Source organism: Macrosteles quadrilineatus, unplaced genomic scaffold (genome assembly GCF_028750875.1).
Source record: "Macrosteles quadrilineatus isolate MER2022 unplaced genomic scaffold, UCM_ALF_1.0 Scaffold_1__1_contigs__length_201487025, whole genome shotgun sequence".
NCBI classification, from domain to species: domain Eukaryota; kingdom Metazoa; phylum Arthropoda; class Insecta; order Hemiptera; family Cicadellidae; genus Macrosteles; species Macrosteles quadrilineatus.
In genome coordinates this window covers 114,443,931-114,466,656 of record NW_026542594.1, presented here as the reverse complement: position 1 = coordinate 114,466,656, position 22,726 = coordinate 114,443,931, and the positions used below count along the sequence as shown (strand labels likewise).

The 22,726-nt window shown below is 32.4% G+C and overlaps 1 long non-coding RNA gene across 2 annotated transcripts in view; it reads left to right on the top strand.

Moving 5' to 3' along the window:
• The window catches only part of LOC128983556 (uncharacterized), a 137,988-nt gene that overhangs the window by 35,392 nt on the left and 79,870 nt on the right, over positions 1–22,726 (top strand). For both annotated transcript variants that reach the window (XR_008489866.1, XR_008489865.1), the window contains exon 2: positions 6,628–6,664. This is a non-coding gene — a long non-coding RNA (uncharacterized LOC128983556). The remainder of the gene's footprint in view (positions 1–6,627; positions 6,665–22,726) is intronic.

Genomic DNA, 22,726 nt, shown 5'->3' with positions numbered 1-22,726 from the left:
TGTGTATTTGCTAATCGATTGGTATACAGCATTTTATTGCAGAAAGCTCTTGTAAAATACGATGACGGATCGATCAAACTCCGATGAAGTTGAATTGTTTTTGTTTGTAGTCCACCTGACCCTACCCACTCGTCTTGCAGTTGGGCCGGAGTGATAAAAGTTGAGAGGAAAATGGGATTGCTTGTAAAACTGGTTAGGTAATGTGTTATATACGACTTAGTAAGCAGACAATTTGAGTTGTTATAAAACTGTTAACGCAAACTGTGGTTTTCTTTAACTATAAAAAAATCTTAGAACTGTTTTTTTACACAACAAAGTAGAGCAAAATCGTCATAAAAAGTGGGCATTTAAAAATTTAGAATGAATCCAGCTCCATTCTTAAATTCTTCAGCTGACCGTCATTTCTTCCTTGATGTTCCCAGCACATGCTGGTCGCTCTTAGTACTGCACCAACAGTTCTTGTCCTTATCCTATTTATGACAAACGATTTGGATTTATTCCACATATTGGCACAGTTGTGACAAGTGAAGTAAAATATACATTTGATTAAATAAAATCACGTTTCACCGTAAATATAATGTATGTAGCTTACATGTACATACAGTTTGGTTTACACGACGAGGTGAATTAGTAATCATTATATTGGTAGACATTATTTGTATAGTTACATTGACATTATTGCTTCTTATACCATTTAAGATAAGTGTTACTGAACGAGGTAATATTTTGTTACTGACTGAGCTCTTTAGCCAGGGACATTTATAAAAAAATAAAAAATCAAGGACATCGGAAGCTGGTTATAGAACATCACAAGGTTTTAAATTTTATCAGGATGGAATCCGTGACCGAATACTTATTTTGAGGCGAGCTCTCCACTCAGCTGCAAGTCGTAGTGTTGGTTTTAATTACGTGCATATTACGAGTAATAAACTTAAAATTTAATATGATAAATTATCACAGTCCACACTTACTGCCCTCATGTTAAATGTAAAAAAGGTTTCACGATGGTCTAAAATAATTTATGACTTAAATTTGTTAATGAGTCATTCAGTCAGTTCATTTAAAGAGATGAAATTACTGTACTAATGGATAAACCAAAAGTTTATACAGGGCATAGATGCAATTCCAACCAAAACAGTTTGTATGCTTGTATATATTGTAAAATTATTTACAACATAAATATGATTAGTCACCAAGAGAGCTAGTTATGTGTGGACTTCATTGCCACCTGTACAGTTTGTGTAAGTTTTCGAGATCGAGTAAGCACAGTCGTCGGTGGCTAGAAATCAGCGCTAAGTAGGTAAGCCCACCATAAACAAGTTTTATGTGTTTGCTCTCTGTGGCTTACACTGACCAGCTGATGTACACTTTAAACTCTACCAAAATATAATTAGACTGGTCCAACTCACGACCTACATATTCGCATTATATTTTGTCTACGCTTTCCTCCAAATATAATATATCACGTGTTGGCAAGACTTAACAGCAGAGGTTTAACATTGTATTTGCGGAAGTGGGGGTTTTTCCAGTAATTTACCAAAATTCTTAATTTACCCATGGATTTACCATTCATGGATAACACCCCACAAAAGTCAGAAAAAATAGTTTTTTACTGCTAATCTTGTTAGAAAACTCATGAACAATTTTACTCAGCTGGTTTTCTTTTGATGTTGTTCGTCAGTTTGTCCACACACTATCTTATATCATAAAGAATTTCGTGTGGGAAGTTAAATAGCTTAACAACCGGTGAACGTTGAAAAGCACTCTATAAAAACCTTCTTTAACTTCTCAACATTTTTTTAATCAATGTGCTAGTTAGGCCATATCATTAAACAATGCGGATTTTGTAAAACATTTAAAACTACCATAATGAATTTCCAAATTTATCTAATTCATTGCCACGGTTTAAAAGTAAACAACGGCTAATAGAGAAAAATGGCCAAACCTACTTACGAAATTTAGTTTACTCAAATTTATTACTTTACAAAATTGTATGAAAACAGTTTATCGTTTGCGAAGATGAAATATATTTTCAATCCAACCAATGCAATGGTGATAAACTTGGCCCTGGCCGACCACCGCTCAGTAAAACAGTTATTGCATTAGTGCGATAAAACAGAAACAATCAACTTTATGTTAAGCCTTGAACAAGCACTTGTCATAAAATAAGTAATTCGGCCTGTGTATCCACGAGGTGCATTTCTAGAGAAAATACTGCTTCATAACGTGGGACAGAAAATCAAACCTATTGTCAGTGGCGATGTAGTAGAAAGTTGAAAATAAGTTAATTTAAATTGTGTTAAGATGTTTTAACGCAACCCCAAACACAAGTACAGTAATATTCTTTTAAGGCCAAAACAAGTTCACATGTTGGTATCCCTGTCTTCTTTACTTCATTGCCAATCAGCTTGCCAATGCATTGTTGCATAGTTCTATGAGATTTAATGTTATTGGGAATTTTTTGTAAAATAAGTCTCAACATGGTGTTTTCGCAAGCTCAAAGAGTATGCATTGAAGAAAAATGTGATATAAGTAAATCATTGGTTTTAATGCCAAGAAAGGTTTGAAATTGAGTTTCTAAGAGTTATTCCAGTACCTATGAAATCAACTATTTACAGAACGTATTAAATATTAAAGGAAACCGGATCGGTAGAAAACTAAACAAAAACCTTGAACTAAAATACGCACTCGACGTGAGTTTGCGAGTTGAGTCTCATCTACATTATGCAACAACATGTATAAGCTGATCAGCTATGAAATTAAAAAAACAATCCCACCAACATATCAGCTGGTTTTGTCCTTAACCAGTAGGCCTATCTCATAGTATTGTAATATGGGTTCCGTGAAAAAAAGCACCTTGTACATAACGTTTATTTTAACAATTTATGTATGAAGTTAGCATTTATTTAAATCCTAAGAAAAAACTGGTGAACACGTACGACGGGATTAATTGAAGTTCAGTTAAAAATGCTCCAACAGTTCAGGGATAGCCAGACGATTCTCGTTTTACGACAGTTAGGCACACATGATTATCATAAACAAATTCTAAATCGAATCACATTGTTTGCTGATTCGATATTGCGTTGTCAATGTCGAGTTATGTCACGTTTTCTAATTACATGAACAAACATACTAAAACTTGAACAAACATGTTGAAAATGTGACAAAAACCGACATGTCATGCAGCCGTGATTGCACATGGTCGTGCGAGAGATGACATGCATGCACATGCGTGTGAGGCGCTGGTATTGGTTTCCATATTGCCTTATTTCTCAAGAAGTTATGGGAAGCTATCTTACTGAAATCTTACAAACAATGCAGTTTGTTAAGCCAACTAAGTCTACGACCTTTCCTGTCCGATGAATATAATTACTTGATTCTTGTTGTAATACTGTAAGTATAATGTGACGTTTATTATAGCATCTGCAGCTTTCGCAATTAGATACTTTAGATCAGTAACCAAACCGAATTAAATAAATAAAGCAAAAAATCACAAAGCAATTCATTAAAATAAACGTTTAACTAAACAAAATCATTGAAAAAAATAATTATGCTGTACATATAATGAGTTTATTTGACATAGGTCTATTTTAGGGATATGATGGAGTTGACTTGAATCCAGCCGAACAACGAACAGTAATATTGATAGCGGGTTGGGTCTCATGACATATTTGAAACAATACGTTCCAGGCTTCCCAGAGCAAAACCCGATAATGTAATTTCCCTGTCACATTTACCGCAATCACGGGTATCGATGTTATTGTATTGGTTGTGTCGTTCATGCGGTGCAATTCTACCTGTGAGTAGTTATTGTATTTATATTTTACTATGCATTTATATTCATTATTACGGAATTACTTCCAAATGAGCATAACAGAGACCTGCAGGAGGAATAAGTAATGGACAATTAATTACATTTTTATTTGCAGTAAGTATTTTTTTAGAATAACGGTGAATAACTGAATAACTCGGTGAATAATAGTTAGAAGTGTGCTACTGTATATGTTTGTAATACCAAACACAATTTATTTAATGACAACTGTTAGATCTTTAGATCACAAGATGGCCCTCTACTCCCTTCAATATACACATTTGTATCAACCAGAAAACGCTAACGTGTAGCAGTACATTCAACACGTGTTTGCTCTTTAAATAACTAATATTGTAATAATTTCAATAAAATAAAATAAAAAACAACAACAACAACAACAACAACAACAACGTTGTTTTACGTCTACTTATAAAATAAATACCAACGAAACAAAAACGCAGATTGCAGATACATAATGAAGGTCCTGTAGCTTTACAAATAAATGCAGATTGTAGGCTCGATATGTCACTTCGCCTTTAACTCATTCACAAACCTAGACTCGGCAGGAGCACACCGAGTCCTATCACAAATATATCGTACAACCTCATAACTGACACACAACGATATTCGGAGGTTTTGCTAACGCGTGACGACAGAGCCATGCTTGCATGTTATTGCTTTGTGACGAAGACAAACTATTGTTTTATTGGTCATAACTTTACCTCGGTCACTGCCCTCGACTTTGTAGTATTGTATTGGTAGACGTCTGCGGTATTGAGCTTGTGTCTGACGTTTATGCCGGAGAAGATAATATGCTGCAGTGACTGTTTGTATTGAGCATGTGATTTAAAGCCTTGCGGTACTGCTGGAGAACTCTGCGTTTAGAATGATAGAGCAGAAGTTCAAATTATTTACAGCTCTTTCTTGTAAAGGTAAAAATAATCAATTATCGTAAAGTTTTCAAAAACTTTACCGGTTTCAATACTATCCAGCTTATTAGAAAAGTCGATCCATCCAATTATTATAACTATAATATAATTTATTAACCTATTACACTAAACAATTTGGATTGTGTAAACAGGTAATTTACAGTTGAAACCCCTTTTTCAAATAATTACATTAATATATTTTTTTAAGTTAAGTTCAAACAGTAAAATAAAGTATTATGTCATGGTTAGAGTATCAGACTGTTTCAAATCTAATCTAGCTTTTGTCTAAGATAACGACTTGATACTAATAAACAACGAAATAAACTCCGTACCGTAGTTTATCAGTTGATCCTTTACCTTGTATTCACTATACACATTTGTATTCAACCAACAAACAGCGTAGCAGTACATTCAACACATGATTGCTCCATTGATATTGATACTAATAATGCACGAACACATGGGGTTGGATAGTTTGATTCTCTTACATAGTACTCGTTCATGTTATAAAATATAACATATTGAATTAACATTGGGTTAGCAAAAACTTGGTGGTCTAAGCCCCTATAAGACCTCGTACATTTTTAATGCGCTGACTCTTAATAATCCCCTTATCTATATTTTCATATATTTTTAAAGATATTTTCGTTTAGGACGTTTTTCAACGATAATACAGAACATCGAGGATGTCTTTATACGTAAACGAACCTTCAGTAGAATGTCCTCGCGTTAATTTGCCTTTACTTTAGATAAAGTCTGTAATAATAAATAGAAACCCCTCCTTTCACGAAGACAAATGCAAGGAGCTATAAGCCAATGATGAGTAACTCACTCATCATAATTACAAGGAAATACAAAGAGCATAGAGTGCATTGACGATAAAACCCCGTATGTGATCCTAACAATGTACAGTAAAAGACTTAGTACCACACAGGACTCAAGCTGTCCATGGTATGGCTTATGAAGCAGTACAGTTTATTTAGGTGGAACAAGGTTTCAACAAGTCATGACGTAGTTACAAAAGAACAGTTACAGAAATAGCAGTGAGGCAGTATTGACCAGTGACCACTTGTTGGAACCATTGACAGTATGTGGAACTGGTCTGGGGCCATAACCACTAACAGTGTCACTGCGATGTATAATGCAAGACAAGTAGTATGGCCAGTGAGGACAAGAGGACCAGAGTGGCTGTGGCTGCTGCGGACCTGTCGACGCCGCTGAACCACAGAGGGAATAAAACTGTAGGCTGGGTCAGCATTTGGTTAAGCATTCGTAATATGATGCCATAAATACCTTTTTACGGCCTCTCATCTGATTTGGGACTTTTAAAAACACACACTTTAAAAAATTGGATGACAATTTTGTTAAAATTCGGAAAGGCACAATACCGTACCCCAAATTAGCTTATTTAGCTTAATTTCAAGTTTTAAATAATAAGAACATTTGCTAAGCATGCAATGCTTAAATTAGCAACTTTACACATATTTACGTATCAAACACAAGTTACATCAATGTACCTATGGTTTTTTACTCTATTTTGTGTTTAGGAGGATGATGATAAAAAATATACCTCTTCGTTTTTTTTCTTGATTGGGTTTAAGTGTGTAAGGTAATTCAGCAATAAGGACTTAAAATGTACATTTTGTGAAGGCTCAAGCAAATTAAAACTACTATTAGCATCTTACTAGCCTTATTAGCTGAAGTTATGGAGTGAAATATACCTAGTAAATTAAGTCAACCAGAAGTTTTAATGTAAGTTATAAAAAAAGGTAAAACAAACATCACTGTATGCCTCTTTCTCGTATGTATTGGTCAGTATATAGGTAGTTGTATTTCCATTGGTTGAGTTTACAATCTTGGTAAAGTTGTTAATTTTAATTGTTTCAGGTGGAATGATGACAACTCTTCCCTGGAAGTTGTAAAGGTTGGTACAACTGTCAAACCTTACTCTGTAGTTTGTGTTGCTGGACAATGCAGTATTAAGTTATATGAATGGTAGCTATAAAATACCTTAAACCTTTAACACTGGTACGCAATTCATAATTATTTTAGTAACCAGGGTGCTTGTTGATTATAGGTTTTCACTTTGATATTTTGTCTTGAGCAAAATATAAAAAAAGCAAGAAATAATAACATTATAAAATTAATCTGAACTCCATGAGTGTTGTAATTGTTTTGAAGAGGTGTGGATTAGAGGCAATAATGTCAACAAAACATCCCAACTTGCCTCAACTTGGATCGATTGTGGGAACTACTGACTTGGCGCTTCATGAGATTGGCCATTATAGAAGCAATTACTATAAAGCCTCCATTCATTTATCATCAGTAAATAACTTGATTTCAGAAAAATATGTTTTTTCAAAACTGAAATATAACAGACATCATTAGAGGCTCCATACATTTTATGCAATATATTATTAAATGGTTGTTTCTCGTTTTGTATAGCTCACGTAGAATATTAAGGTTTAGGGTGTGTTAATTAATGGTACAATATATTTAAATTTTCTTTGCAGATAAACGATACCTTAAGAATGCTATTTACTTTTATTTGTGTATAAAATATTTGTAATACGTTGTTTGTATTAAAACTGTTTGTTTAGGTATTTTGCAAGTAAAATGTTTAAACTACCTGCACAACTATCCTTTTAAGCAAAAAATCCTCATACAAGTTAGTGAGATTTTCAATGAATTATCTTTTTAAGGTTTTGCAATCCTTACTAACTCAGTTGTTTCATAACTAATTATGTTAAACATAATTAGATTTATTAGACATAACATAATAAATTTATGTTTAACACATAAAATAGTATATAAAATCATAATAATTATGGTAATTATGAAAATGATACATACCAATAGTTTGATGTTTATAAATCTAAACAGTGTGGGTGAAGGTTTCCCTAAGAAAAAATTATTTTCAGTCAAGTCCTCAACTGAGCGAGATAGCCCCAAATCAAGAGATAGTTTAATATTTTTTCCATACGGAGGTTTTAATGTTAGGCCTGCCCCAATGTAAAGGTCAAGAGAAGCTGTTTGGAAAACAATCAAACTTCCTCGTCGCGTCCGTAGAAAGGACCAACTTTTTACTCCACCAGTTAACAAAGTTTTCTTTCAGAAGTTGTGTTTTTGTTCATCATAAATATAACATTTAAATCCTTAAATCAATAGTTAGTTTTGTTACGTTATTTGACCATAACTTGTCCCACGATCTGTTTTGTCAAACTAGTTATCAACTAGGCTGTTGCTACAGTAGTTTCTCTTCTTAAACAGGCTAATAATAACCCAATAACCCATGAGCTACACTCCCCAAAATGTACATATCAGTGCGTAAATCCTGTGTATAGCACTATTCGATATATGTATCAGAAAACCATCAAACATGACTTAACGATTTTTACACTTTATTGTTTGTACTTCTATTACAAAAGGCTACTTTGGAATCCAAAATAAAACTGTATTTGAAAGTTATGTATTACATCAAATAATTTTTTCCTACAGTCACCTGACAAAGTGACCTTCCTTGCACTATAGCACAGAAAGTTACTAATTGCTGCATCTACTTACTTTTGCCATAAAGTTTTTTTTTCGCGCACCAGAATTTCAACCAAACAACACAAAACAGCGAGCTTTTATTAGGCACGTAATACGTATACGCTTGAAAATAAGTTGGCAACACGTTAAGATACTACGACTACGATCAGCTGTTGCAGTGTATCCCCCACTAGTTACACAAATACCTATTGCAAATACTGAATATATGTTATAGTTTACAACCACAGCTCTGGTTTCCAAACTCACATTGTACACAATGCGTAGAAAAATTCAACAGACCTGAAAGCGAAATGCAAAAAGATTTATTAGTCAATGAAAAACTAGGAAGCCAATCAGCCCAAAGTTCAATCCAAGTTACTAAAATAAATTATGCTTAATGATATTTCAAAACAAGTATACTTTAGAATAAATATTTACGCTCGCAAAAACATTGTAAACATTGTACATCGAAACAAAATTGTAGGGGGGTTTCCAAATTTGACGGCTTTGTCTATTTATATTTGTCAATACATATTTTATCAAAGCCAAATATTTTTTTAATTTTCTTCTGTTCTTTTTTTACATTTTACTTATATTAAACATTCCCTCAAGACTTACTTCGCTTTAAAAATACAAAAATGTAAATTTAAAATTAAAATTGAGTATGTTTTGTATTATTGTAGTATAGCCAACTAATAACACCGACTCTCAACTCCACTGGTGTTCAAACTCAATGGAAGACATTTGCGTGAGATACGGACGTTACAGTGTAACCAAGTCCACAGGAAGTAATCAACAGCCTAGTTGATAACTAGTTTGACAAAACAGTTCTGGCCGCGCGACAAGTCAGTAGCGGGTTTACTACAGAGGAGCAGCTTTACGTGGGCCTCGTTAAGAGCCCCTCGACACCGTTTCGGTATGTGCCAGTGACTCAGCGCGTTGGTGTTTCACGTATTTAGGTGTCCAGTGCAATGTAACTGACGTAATTTGTTCTACTACACTGTCGCTGTTGTAATTAACAGTTTCTACAAAACAGCAGGCTAATTAACAAAGCTAATGTTTTCCGCGTGCCTATTGTGGTCTGTTTTATAAATGCAGTAGTATTTTCCATAACGCTTGTGAAGTATTGCAAGCACTAGTTAACACAATGACCGTTACATTTGGTATCATACCTTGTTATGTCCCTTAAATAACAGTATACATAAAGATACATCAAAGCACTCGAGTGTTTTTCGTTATAAACATACGTAAAAGTCTATCATTCGTCATCTATAATGATGTTAATTACATAAGGACGTAGATTAATATAGTACTCGTATATCCGAAGTCATACGTTGAAAATATACCACTAAACAATAGTTTAATATACGTCCTCACTGACGAAATTACTTTTACATGTTAAAGCAATATTAAAAATTTTGAACATATGTGAAGCCTTTTAAAATGAAAATGATCATCTTACTTTTCATGGGAATCTGTTAAACTATACATGTTCTTGAAAAAAATGTAGGATAGTGTTGTTCTTTGTTATTATTACATATAAATTTAAAAATATTTTACACAAAATCAAACTTAATAAATATCTGCATTCGTCACTGAGGAATATCATTATATAAGTTTGGAGAAGCACTCAAGCATTCGTTGAACTGTTTTCTCTCAATATTACACGCCTGAAGTCAGCAAATGGGAGGTCAAGAGGGCATCCATCCCTGACTGTGACAATTGTCAAGCTATAAAACATCAATGGAGCTTTAATACTAATGGACCATTGTGCCTTGTTCAATAGATGTTTATTGTTATGCCTTTTAAATGAGACCGCCGACCCTAATGAATAGGCTGCTGCGGCTAGTGACGAATTTATAGGGCTTATTTGTGCCAAATGGTGGACGTTTCACTTTGTTCCAATATTTGTAGTTGCTCGAATAAATAACTCATAAAACTACAGAAAATACTGTTTACTTCTAAACATAGAAAATTAAAGAGTTTACAATTACTACTCAAATATATGGTTAGATGTTACCAACGTTTTAACAGCAATTTAAACAAATATTTTTTTATATAGCTGATCAAGTTTACGAATAAACACGATTTTTGGTTTAAGTTTAGAAATGAATACTCAGGTTCAGAAATAAGAAATTACTAACTAAAAAGACATTAAGTATCATCCTATTTAAGTATGCTTATAATAAATAAGATAAACAATCTAAGAAACGTTTCTAACTTTTATATTTCTTTATAATAATATCACAAATTTCCACTGAGTGGGATGAATGCCAGCAAAGTTAGGAAGATTCTGAGTAAGATTGGACTGTAAGCAGGAAGCCAGTTAGTCGTGACTGCTTTAACTTTCACGTGAAAACTTCATATCTCACAAATCAGCTGGCTTGTTTTCTAATTTTAATTGCTGAGATTCTCAACTTTTCAATAGCTTATTCTTAGTTTAAAATTTAATTAACTTCTAGTTCATGTAAGAAAATTCATTGTGAAAAGGCCTAAATTATTGTTGAATAATAAAATCTTTTGGTTAGGTTGGCAAGTTAGTGAACATTTTGCTGGTATATTACGTAACACCGTTGTTTGGATTGTAATATAGCATTATTAAAAAAAAAACCATACAATATTAGTGCAGAGTGTTTGGACGATAAAAAGATAAGTCATTTTAAACCCCTAAAATACAATTTTAATTAGAGTTTGGGACATTAGGACGTAATTTTAAAACTTAATGACGATTGAAAATAATTTAATTCATACACATGGAGCAGACCTACATCTTAGATAAATGCAAAACTTAGATAAAAGCAATTTCTAACCAAATTGAATACTTATCACTTCTCCAGATAATTAATTAAAATTTAATATATTAACCTCCTATACTTTTGGTTTTGAATTGATAATAATTATGATTACTTAAGTAGAGTCGCGAAAAATAATTGTGAGATACATATTTACATTTTACCTCCGTGGTTGGTACGATACTGTCTGAACCCTACTAAGTGTAGAAGACTTGAGTAGAGCCATAACAGAACAATGCCACCATTTAGCGACACACACAGGGCAACGTGTCATTAACTGATTAAATGAACGACTGCACGCCGTTGTTGGCGGCTGCTAGCAACAATCAAGCGAATAAACTACTCTACTGGACGACATTATACAGAGTGTCCACAAAAGAACTGAAACATTTTAAAGGCATATACTGTTACCAAATCAGATACTATTTTTAATGTTTTATATATTTTGTATTTAAAGCTGAATTTATCAAGTTTTATTAGAAACTTAGTATAACTCGATATGAGCACGTGGCCCGGCATAAATCGCGGCGAAATTTGATCTCTTCCCAGGTTTTGGTCAATACTTCAGGGGATACAAACGGTACATTTATTATGACATGTAAGAGGAGTACGTTTTTTCACAGTTGGGATGTCATTGGGATGGGGAATGGCCCTGTCTATTATCAACAGGATGGAGTGCCATCACACTACAGTTTGTGTGTGCGAGAAGCGCTAGACACTCGTTTTGACGATCGGTAGATTGGCAGGGAAGGGCCCATCCAATGGCCTCCTAGGAGTCCAGATATGACTTCTCTGAAGTTTTTTTCCTTTTAAGGGAAGTAAGAGTAAAGACCAAAAACCTGGGAAGAGGTTAAATTTCACTTGGATTTATGCCGGGTCACTAATCAAAGTTTCTAATGAATCTTGAGAATTGTAGATTTAAATACATATAAAACATTAAACATAGTCTCTTATTTGGTATAAGGTTTCAGTTCTTTTGTGGACACCCTGTACATCACTCATGCCCTAGTCTTAAACTACACTAGTTTTCTTTAAAAATATATTTTTGGGGGTTACCGAATATTGCTAAAATTGTACAGGCAATAATAAATAACCATCTACAATAAAAGTGCAGTTTCTAAACAATCCTGTATCAAGAACTCCAATAACCTCAAACGAAATACTTGACATATATTTTGTAGGCGTACTTGGATTCTTTGTTATACAGAGACTTTATTCTTTATCCATATATTCTTTACACCAGTGAAATACATGTTAAAAAAGGATGGGATCGTTTTAGGGGGAAAACAAGCGATGTTAATTAATGAAAATGCTTAAAATATAATAATTTTTGAATTAGCATTGACTATATATACCTATATGCTATTAGTTTAATGCTATTAGTTTCCCTCTTATTTGTTTTTATACATTCCATAAACATCGGATGATAAATATTTTGTTCCTATTACATCCGTATCTGGTAGCCATTCATGCGAAACTCGTATTTTATGCTCAAACTTCTAACATCAAACTAACTGGCTTGTTTTGGTGCTATGGTATCCGGGCCCCAGTTTATTACTGGGTTATTCAGTGATAAATGGGATGCATTTATACAGACGCATCTGCCAACTTGAAACTTTGCGACCTTAAAGTTATAAACAATACAAAATATAGATGATAATTCAGGCAAAATGATTATTAAAAAACTGCCATTTAATCATTATATTCATTTATAAGAGTTCTGATATCAGTAAATTTTAGTACTTGAACTAAAATAACGTAGAATATTTTTTAACAAACTTTGTGTTGTATTTTAAAATACTGTGATAGTAAGTAATGATAGAAAATTAACAACAAAATACTACAACTTAACTGTAGCTTTACCCAAATTTTAAACAAATGATAATTATGGGGAAAAAGTAAACGTATTATTTGAAAAATATAATTCCAAATACAATTTCGTATCTTTATTAATTTAATAATAAACTATTTTAGGAATACGTTATAGTGTTATGGAAAACCAAACTGCTCACATGGTCAGGTTGATTGAAAGTCACTAAAGTTGATCATAAATCCGCAACGTTTCCTGAGTTGGTTGGCGAGAATCCAACCGTCGACAACGATGTCGTTAAATAAAGTGTAGGTGCGTTTGAGAAGCTAAACACACGCTTCTCCACACGCATGGAGATGGCAGTTCAATGGATACCAAAGACTTCATGTTCAACTTGCAGACTAGAGCATTGCATTACAGTACTAATAAGTTGTGGGTGCATCTAAGTAGCCTGGACCATGGAACTGGCAGTTCAGTGTATCTGACTTTACTTTTAAGTTCTAGATTGTCTAACAATAAGAACAACAATTACAAGAACAGATGAATTTTCCAACTAAACGTTTCACTCCATTATAAGGTTTAAAAACTCGATGTATTACCTTTAGTATCCAATAGTCAATGGTATTACCGACTTTTCTTTGAACATTTGTTTACTTGGAAATAATAGGTCCAAAAATGATCATTTGAAAAAAAAGTAATAATTCTCTTAGTTTTTCACAAATAATAAGGTTCCTTGTGCAACAACTGTAGACAATATTTCCTTTGGTGCAAAGTTAGCAACAGAAGACGCCGCTAACAAAACACTCCCAGACTTATGGTTTTAATTAAAGGTAGTTGGAAACTTTTAAACACTAGCTTTCTATTTTATCTTCTCCCCTGGGTTTACTAGATTACAAAATAACTTTGTTTGCTTTTAAATTATTTGTTCGTTGGATATATTATTAATTTGTCTAAAACATCTCTAGGAGTGTGTGGTATTAATAGTTTACTTACAAAAATAGTTATGATACACTGATTTTTGCAGTAATATACTCATGTATTTTTTATAAATTTTTATACTCAATACTACTTCATATTTCTAGTGATATGTTCTATTACTTATAATGCATTAATATGAATGGGCATTTCGTGTTTTTTTTACATCACAAAATTATTATTTATTTGAGATTAACGTTATAAAATTAAACAAATGAATAACACGACATCTTGTTATTTTAGTTTATCCCAAATTTAGGTATTACCGTGGCCATTGAATAATCCAATATGACACAGGTTAACTTTTGATTATACTTCTTTTACTTAACGCAGCAGTATCCTGATTCATGAGAACCATAAAGAGGACTTATGTATTGATACATTGTATACATTGATAAAATGCATTACAAGTTTCACTCAAGTTAACAATTGTACGATTAATTGACGAATTACAGTGAATGGCGCAGTAGATAGTACCATCGAACACTATGACAACTAAAATACAATAGTAGAAGGGGTAATGAAACTAGGACTAAGAAAATTCGTTAAGGGTACATTTTAGTAACGCATTAAGTTATATAAACAAAATAATAATAACGTGGAATAAGCAAGTTTAATCTACGATAGTAGTTTTCTTGTCATTTTGTCTCATATTCTACATTAGTGAAAACATATTTTGGAAGGAGTAATAATAAAATCTAAAAGAATAAACTATGAATACATTCACTTAAATGTGGAGAAGCAATCAAATAAAGAAATGCAGTATAAAATTAAAATGTTCTCACTTATTTACTTTTTAATTTGCATTAAATAATATCTCTTAACGTGCCGTAACTACCCACAGTAGTTATCACTTTGAGTCCAAATTACAGAGTCTTCATCTATTTGAAATGCAGTTTTAAAACTAAAGTATCTCACTGGAGTTGTTTAACTTACAAAGCTCTTGCAATTTTCTCATTCTCTTCTACAGCATACTTTGCATGACAAAGCCAGATGCAGCTGAGTGTGATGGGACCATTGCATTGGTTGTGCGCTTCTCTAATACTGATTAGGTGCATTGTGCAACTACGCTGAATACTAGCGTTTGATACTATGGTTTGGGTTGGTGGTTATTTTGGTACATTTTGATATTGTTTATTATTGTTTTATTATTTGATTATTGACTTATTTAAGACACATTTGAATTGTTTAAGCCAATATATTTATGATAAAGAAAATTAAATTATCATAAATGTACATAAATCAAGAATTAACTGATAATGGTTACAGTCAGAACCATTACATAAACTACCGTAATCACTAAAGGCCACTTTGACAAAGCCATGGACTATAATGAGCCCTGCTAGTAAACTATTACAGCATGAATTGTAATGACCCCACCAGAGACCTCAGTGACCTTCACCATAGACCACCATGACCCTACTATAGACCACAGTTACCTTCACCATAGACCACCATGGCCCTACTATAGACCACAGTTACCTTCACCATAGACCACCATGACCCCACCATAGACCCCAGTGACCACCACCATAGACCACCATGGCCCTACTATAGACCACAGTTACCTTCACCATAGACCACCATGACCCCACCATAGACCACAGTTACCTTCACCATAGACCACCATGACCCCACCATAGACCACAGTTACCTTCACCATAGACCACCATGACCCTACTATAGACCACAGTTACCTTCACCATAGACCACCATGACCCCACCATAGACCCCAGTGACCACCACCATAGACCACCATGACCCTACTATAGACCACAGTTACCTTCACCATAGACCACCATGACCCCACCATAGACCACAGTTACCTTCACCATAGACCACCATGACCCTACTATAGACCACAGTTACCTTCACCATGGACCACCATGACCCTACCATAGTACTACGGTGACTGGTTGGCACTTGGCCACATTTACTGACCTCATGCGGTTATTTCTACCATGTTTACGTGTGTATTCGTGTGTGCGTTTCAATGTGCCTTTAACTTATCACTCTCAATTTTATTTAAACTTACCAGCTTTGATCTGAAAGCACAGCAAATGTTGCTGAATCTAATGATGTAAGATAATTTTAAGATAATATTAACTTAACAATATTAATTACACTATCAATTTATGTTTAAAATATTTATTAATTATTCTTTTTCAGTTTTGCCAGATTAAAACAATAATTAATTCTAAATCCATAATGAATAAGTGTATGATATTCAGGTGAATGTTAGAATCAAAGTATTTCTGAAGATATGTAACCAATAAAAAAAAACCTAATTTAATGATTTAGATATATTTTCTAATAAAAAAAACAGCAAAAATCACCGACTAAGCAGTAATCTCCAATTCAAAAAATTAAATTAGTACTAATCGAATAATTAATTCACATTGGTTATGTATAACATTTGAGCGATGATTAACAACTATATCAATTGAATTTAGGCATTTTATCACTAAAACCTTTAATGCATTAAACATTTTTTTTTTTACCAAAGTAACCGCATAAACAAAGGCGAGCTCACAAATATGCTTGTATGCAATTTAGATTAGGTATCAAATATAAAAAAATCTCCTTATATATTTGGTTAATAGTTCTTGAATGAATAGCCATTCAAAACTCCACCATAACCATTCCAACGGGATAACTCTAAGGCACTACAAAAGTGAATTCCACCCAATAATGCATCATCGCCATTGTGTTGGTGAGAAAAGCGGTTATCTGTCATATATTCAATTGCACAGCTTTCGACTATCATATATGATGGACTTCGTAAAAGACTGTGATCATTATTGTATATCTACTTTATAAGTCTGTGTTTTAAAACAAATTCTTAGGTGTGATAAGCGTTATAACTATAACAAGAATTAAATTGATACAATCATTTGATAAAGAATATAATTATTATTCCTTAAAATTGTTTTCAGACGGATATTGATATACAACTTTTACAATCGTAGTAAAATATATTATATATATTATATTATATACATTATATATTATATATATTATATATATATAGTTCTATTAAAAGGCAAGCGTGTTTCTTGAAACCCTTTTTTCTCAGCTCGTTTACATCGCAGGGAAAATCTACGTATACTGCTGGAAAGCTAGTTTCCTGCAGATGTGCAGAATCCCACCATAAATTAAAATAGCCTCAATAATAAGAAAAAATTAATAAAAAATAAAAAATAGTATGGGCCTGAACCAAAATTTTAAACTAAACTAAACAAAAAATAAACACCACAGTTTAACATTATCCACCCATGCTGGTGACGAAATTAAATCAAAAGAAATAGAAAATCAAAAGAATGGAAGAAATTGCAGTAATTTCATTTTTTATTTACAGTGTGAAGTGAAAGTAGAAAATTCGCTACATTACATATTTCTGGTGGAGTTTTTGACCACTTGACGACCTCTAGTAATTTTAAAACTTTTTGTCGTTAAATTGCTAGTTCAGTATTTAATTGCTGGCTTATGTAAAAAATACACTTGTAATCAAATCGTTTTTACAAATAATCTTGAAAAACAATAGTTAAAAACTTTAAAATAAATATTACTTAGCATATATTTTTGCAAACAGAAACCATGTATTAAACCCACAGATTTAAAATGTAAAGGATATTTTAAAGATAAATAAAATACTTATTTTCAAAATGACTTTACAGTGAAACATATTCATTATAACGCTAATACTATGCAACTACGCTTTTTTACTTGTTAAAAGTAAATTAATAAAATGCATTGCTAAAAATACCTTATTTGGATTTTCACAAGAAGAGTTAAACAGTTTAAGGCTCATCGAGTGCAGTCGCTGCTTTAACTGGTTTATTTGTAACAAGTTACATTGTTCACGTATTCCAAGGGTTGTTTCAATTTCCACGATCCAAGCTATTTGCCAGTAGAGAGTGTATTTTTACAAGTTAGCAATTTCTTTACCAGGATTAAAACGTAACGAACTATGTCAATTCTGTGTACGTTGAAAAACATCCGACTCGCTCTGTAAAATTGAATGTATTACAATGAGCCAGGTTTGTATATATATATTTTTAAATAAAAGTGAGAATAGTTAAAATATTGGTAAGGATATAAATACGTTATCTAAAACTTCATAAATATCAAATATTGTTTGGATCAATTAAATTAACGTGCATATTACAACTTATTGATATTTATTACCTAAAAGTAATGATACATCCAAATTGCAAATATATTACGTCAATGTAAAAAAAGTATTGAATAATTTAATTGATAGAAATGAATGTATTGCGTGCAACCTAATTGTTTATTTAAAAATAGCCTTTGGAACTAAAGATCTGAGTTATAGTAATGATGGAAATAAATATTTGTATTACAACAAGAATATCACATTATCTAACAAAGTTACCGGCGTGGTGTTTGTTACATAATCTTTACTGGCATCAATTTGGTTAATTGCCTGAGTAATATACGTTGTTATAGGATTTTTTTTGTGATAGCGTCTACCCACAAGTAATTACATTTTAAAAACAGCAATTGAAAGTAAATTTACAAAAATAAAAATAGTATTTAGTATTTAGTAACTTTATACTTCCGGTATTATTTAAATTTATATTGCATTCACAACTCTTGCTTCACTCAGAACTCTTCGTTCTTAGAATCTAAGAATGCTTCCTCCAATTTTGCTCCTCGAGTTTTCTTTATTATTACAGACAATTTGACCCCCTGACCTATTTGAGACGTTATTCTTTCGAAATATCAACTTTATATTACATAAACTATCAAACAACCATTTTTTATCTAAGTAAATAGTCCTAGGATTATGCAGTTGTTCTCTAAAAATATATTATTAGGTATATGTAGATTTAAAAAAATACATCAATGAAAAGATTCATTTCAGTTGTACTGTGAACACTCCATGGAAACCCTTTAGAACCTCCCTCTCAGCAAAGAATTTTAAGTCATTTAGTTGTGCATGAACTGTATGAGAAAACAATTGAGTAAAGAAAATCAGCGTCAAGATTATTCTTAATCAAATGGGAATAAAGCTCAGCAGAGACAAAGGGAAAATTGATTTTAGCTTCAAGAAAGGTCGTCAGCTGTGCGAGTCTTGCTGATAACTCCCTTTTATTTCTCTGATTTATGGCTAAATCCATGTATCTCTATAATAGCTGCAGTATTTAACGAACTAAAAACATCTTCTTTATATTTTTTTATTTTATTTTGTTTTTTTTAATACAACTGATTGGCCTTTATAAAGTATTTACGTTCCTCACTATTAAATTAAATTACGTTTCTCATATAGTAGCTAGTTTCTAAGAGAATTTAATAAATTATCATGTTCTAATATTCATTTTCATTCAGGATTAAAACAGAAACATATCCGTCACTAGCTACTTGTTGTATTATTACTTGTTACTATTATTACTTGTTATTGTTATTGTTATTAAATGTTGTATTATTATAGCTCTTGTTATTACTCCAAAGTAATATTGAAGCATAAGTCATATGTACGAAATTAAATAGTATTTTTAAAGCCACTATTCTCTAATAACTAAAAAAAAAAAAAAAAAAAAAAATTAACAACAGCAACAAAAACCTAAACACAATAACAGCAATAACAAAATGTATAATTTTCTTGGTTAAGCATTAAATCAGTTTTATAATTTGATACTATAGGACCTGTAATTGACACTCGTTCTGTAATGAGCAGCTTCATCTGGCAAAATAACTTTACAGGTTACAGACAAACGTGTGTGTGTATTCCTACTTAATCTTTGTAACAAAACACGAAGGTTTTCAAAATACACAAGTCCCTAAACATTACATCCCTAAATTTGAATTGTATCTTGAAGATTGATTTAAAAATTCAGCATTACATTAGAGAGTAAACTTACATTCGAGAGCATAGAAGAGGTAAGCTTTATTTGTAGAGAAAAGTCTATGGATTTCTGAAAATAAGAGCTTATTCTAGTAACTTAACGTTAAAACCAAAGCTTACTCTATATAATAAGTCTGTTTTCCATCAAGTAACCATGTATAGAAGCCGTTTTAGACTTACATTGTCTAGCAATGGTGGGAGAAGAGGGCGTTACACCCTAGGGCCCTGCTCTAAGTTATTGTTTTGAAGATTCCGGAAGAAAACTGTTTTCAACTGTGAGGAAGGAAGTTTAAGTGGTGAGACTCCGCAAGTTTTAGCAGTTTTTATGTTTACTGCGACAGGTTTGGTAAACACTTTTGTTTATTGTTTTGTCACAAAGAAAATATTATTAAATTTTAACAACTCTTACTTCAAACCTTTATTGGAATTTGCGCTATATGTAAAAAAGGTGCATATATTTAGTTTTAATATTTATTTCTGTCATTTGTTTGCTGTATAGTTTCAATAAAGTTAAATATTATTGCAACCTTTCTTTTTTCAACTAGAACCGTTTTTGCTCGGTTATTACACGAGTTTGTGTTAAAATAGAATTTGTAATTTCTTATAATTTTTTGACTAAAGCTTATAGAAAGGTTGCAAGACTTTGAGTAAGATATAATTTTAATCATATAGCATGGTACAATGGTTTAACGATAAATGGATAGTAGCAACACAAAGCTATTCCCCCAGCCACAGAAAGCCACTTAATCTTGCCAATACCTCGGCGTCTTTGATGGTGTCACACCACGTCATCTATGATCAATACTGTAAATATACGAAATCACTGATGAATGTTTAATAATCCATTAAAATGTACTTACTGCACAAAAGTCCTTAGAAGGCGGTAAATATGTCTTTTTAAGGAAGATTGTATAGCTTGACAGGCTGTTATTGGTAAAAATCTACGATCAAATTCCGGCACCAATAGGTGACCTTTATCAAAGTTATTTCCTTAAAGCAGCTCAAAAACAATAACAGTTTCATCATTGCTATAAAGTATGTATATTTTAAATCATGGAAGTAACGAACACCATACGGACACTTAAGTACACTGTCAATAGAGAACAGACAATCTAAGCCACACGACTACGTCGAAGTAGTCTATGGTGTTTGTACTAATCCCACCTATATTCTGTTCGTTTAAGTCTCTCCACTTAGTATTATTTCATGAGAATAACGATGTCCAGCCCAGCTGCATGTCGGCTTCGCTCAAACACATTCCCCGACAGATGCTAGCTCTGAGCAGTTAATTGCAGTTAATTACTCATTAAGTCCATTCCCCGTGTCAATACGTGTTATGGAGTTGTCCGACCTCCCCGTGGGCACGGAATGGCTCTTGTCCTATAGTTTTATAGCTCTGCAAATCTCTCTTGTCCAACGGGAATATAAATCTACCGTGTAATTGAAACAACGCTCTGTAGGGAATATATCTCAAAGATCGGAACGTTTACAGTGAACTCATGTCGTTGGTGTGGTTCATTATATTTGATTATCTTAACCGTGAAAAACTAAAGCACAAAATATATTTTAATGTTCTACTATGATGGCCTCTTTAGGTTAAGTGGGCCTACTTTACATTCATTTGTCGTGTTTATCAAACAACTTAGTTTTATAGCCTTTACAATTAAATACCTAAAATGATATGTTTAAAATGTGTTCACTGTACTTGTATTGTTTACCAATTGACTTATTCTTCTGTTGACTAAAAACTTAGCTATTTCTATCATTTGAAACAAACATTGATTTGTTTGTCAACAGTGACTAAATGAAAAATTTAGATTACAAAAACCATCAATTATTAATTATGCTTGTTTAAATTAACAAACTCAATGTAACATTTTAAAACGAGTACAGTAGGCCTAATATTAAGTCTTTCTTAGATAGTATGGCTATATATTGCGGTTATGCTTATGGTTACTATACAATGAAGAAATTAATTAAATGAAAAGTTCATTATGGAAAGTACATGTTATACTTGGTTGTATTGAAGCTAACAACCCTTTTATTGAAATGTTATCATGGACAAGCTTTGAGACGTATAATGGAGTAAGATGAGGGTCCTTGTAATTTTCATACTAAAATCCCTCAATAAACTTCAACTATCTTATCTGGACAGTGAAATAAATGTCAATTAGCGAAGATTGACATTTGATGTAACGTATTTTCGCTATGTAGTATACCCGGCATTGTTTTCCCTGCGTTTTCAATATGATACGTTTTGTACTCTTAAACCAAACACAATCATAGATGAATGATAATCTTCAGTGCTTATTAATAGAATTCACATATTTACTAGCATCACCCAATTGAACAGTGTATAAACGTAGTGAGGTAAGTAATATACTATTACATAAAAATCTAATGGTGTCTGTCTGTATCTGTATTACTATTTAATGTAAAAACTACTGAACTGACTGTGCCTAAACTTTACAAAAATATAGCTACCATACCAAAGATTGTAATAGGACTATTCACACAATGAATCATAACCAAAATGGCGGTTTCCACTACTTACCAGATTTAAAAGCCATTTATATAAAGGCCATAAAGGTTGAATTTTGTTTCTAAAAGCGTTGGTATATGTGTAACTATTTTATACAACAGATGTAAAGATCAAAATCTTTCATATTTCGTGTCCTCTTCCCGTTGCAAAGCATGGGAACAACAGGTAGTAATAAATAAACAATATAGTATAGTAGTCACGTCCGTTAAGAACTTTTATTTCATGAACTGTATCATAATCTAAACATTTGAATTTCTAATTAGAAACTTTCGAAGCTCGTTTTCTTCTAGCACTGGTATTATAGGAATGGCTAACTTATAAATAAACTCCTCTAGCAAATTGCTTGGATCGTGGAAATTGAAACGATACTCGGAATACTGAAGCAATGTAAGTTGTTGTTGTAAGTAAACCAGCTATGCTTCTATTGCACTCGGAGAATCTAAATTAACTCCTTTTGTTAACTGAAT